The sequence below is a fragment of the Schistocerca cancellata genome, chromosome 7, assembly GCF_023864275.1.
Source record: "Schistocerca cancellata isolate TAMUIC-IGC-003103 chromosome 7, iqSchCanc2.1, whole genome shotgun sequence".
Taxonomy (NCBI): Eukaryota; Metazoa; Arthropoda; class Insecta; order Orthoptera; family Acrididae; genus Schistocerca; species Schistocerca cancellata.
In genome coordinates this window covers 558,514,962-558,516,663 of record NC_064632.1, presented here as the reverse complement: position 1 = coordinate 558,516,663, position 1,702 = coordinate 558,514,962, and the positions used below count along the sequence as shown (strand labels likewise).

The following is a 1,702-nucleotide window of genomic DNA, read 5'->3' as shown; positions in this document are numbered from 1 at the left end:
ATATAGGGTTTGGCAAGGACGAAGACAAGGAGTCACCCCAACTGAGAATGTTTGGAGCATTATGGATCGGGCCCTCCCACCAGCTTGGGATTTTCTTGATCTCCAGTTGAACGGAATTGTCGCGCTGTACCTCAGGCAGACATCCAACTACGTTAAAAGCCAGTGCCAAAGCGTATAACTGCTTGCATAACGGCCTGAGGTGGTCCAACCTCTTACTTATTTGCTGAATTTGTGAAGCTTTTTCTCTTGAAAAAAAAAATCATTCATTTTTTCTGAAATTGTAGTCATTTCTTTGTCTGTACGTGCACATCTCATCCACCGATTTCCGTTCCATTCAGGAAATTCTTTTGTGAGACGTCAGGTGCTTTTTTCCGAGTGTACAGAATCAGTATAAGATGAAGTGAAACGGAAAGATTTATAGCATGGGAACCGAATCAGGAACTGTTAGAAAAGTTTATGGTTGATCTCTTGAAAAGGACTAGGGCAAAAGCAACTTTCCCGACTCTAGAAGTGATAGAGAAAAACACAGACTAATATTATTCAATGAGCCAACGGCCTTGCCGCAGTGGTAACACTGGTTCCCGTCAGATCACCGAATTTAAGCGCTGTCGGGCTGGGCTAGCACCGGGATGGGTGACCATCCGGTCTGCCGAGCGCTGTTGGCAAGAGGGGTGCACTCAGCACTTGTGATGCAAACTGAGGAGCTACTTGATAGAGAAGTGGCGGCTCCGCTCTCGTTAACTGACATACGGCCCGGAGAGCGGTGTGCTGACCACGTGACCCTCCATTTCCGCATCCAGTGACGCCTGTAGGATGAGGATGACACGGCGGCCGGTCGGAACCGCAGGGCCTTCCGAGGTCAGTTCGGACGGCCTTTAGTTTAATATTATTCAATAAAATCACGATCGAAATATAACTTTTGCAGCAACTGCAGCTGGTTATCTTGGTTCAACTGGACACTTTTAGAAGAACTCAAGGCATCCATGGTCGTGCTTCTTTTCCGAAATGTAGACGATACTACGAGCGAACGCTGAAGAGACTCGGGTGGGGGGGGGGGGGGGGAAGATTTTCTAAGTGAGCTTCTTCCAGGTGACGCAGCAGAAGACGACGCAGCAGAAGACGACGCAGAGGAACATCTGCAATTCCATCAATATATGTAGCAGAACCCACGAGAACTCCAGCGCCATAGCATTTCCTGTCAGCGAAGTAGCGTTATCTATAGCTACCACTTCAGGTCAGAACAATATTCCAACCTTTTGTGGCGGCGTTCGTAGGGACAAACACTTCGCTGTAGAAACGGCTTACGAAATCACCGCCACACTTTTAATAGCGGGCCGACCGGTCCGCTGGAACAGGGAACAGAAAGATGAAAACCCAAACACTCTGATTAAATAAAAGTCGGTACTTATCTTTATTAACGAAGATACAGAAACACAGTAGTGAACTCCGTGTCTACAGAAATCTGTCTAGTTCGAGTCGGAGCGGCTAGGTCAGCGTCGGCTGACGACAAACAACAACTCTGCTGCGATGAACACACAACTGACTAGCAAGTACACAAATCGGTGGCGAGTATACAACTGAGCGGCGAATACAGAACTGTCCTAGCGCTCGCGACTCCAGCGCTTAAGAAGCCAGAAGCCAGCGGTAGCGCGCGCAGACTTGCGGCGATTTCCTGTATCGCTGGCGCTGCTTACGCAGACGG

General features: G+C 48.6%; 1 pseudogene; it reads left to right on the top strand.

Moving 5' to 3' along the window:
* The first annotated feature begins 547 nt into the window (after positions 1-547).
* On the top strand, positions 548-665 carry LOC126093103 (5S ribosomal RNA; annotated as a pseudogene).
* The last annotated feature ends 1,037 nt before the right edge of the window (positions 666-1,702 follow it).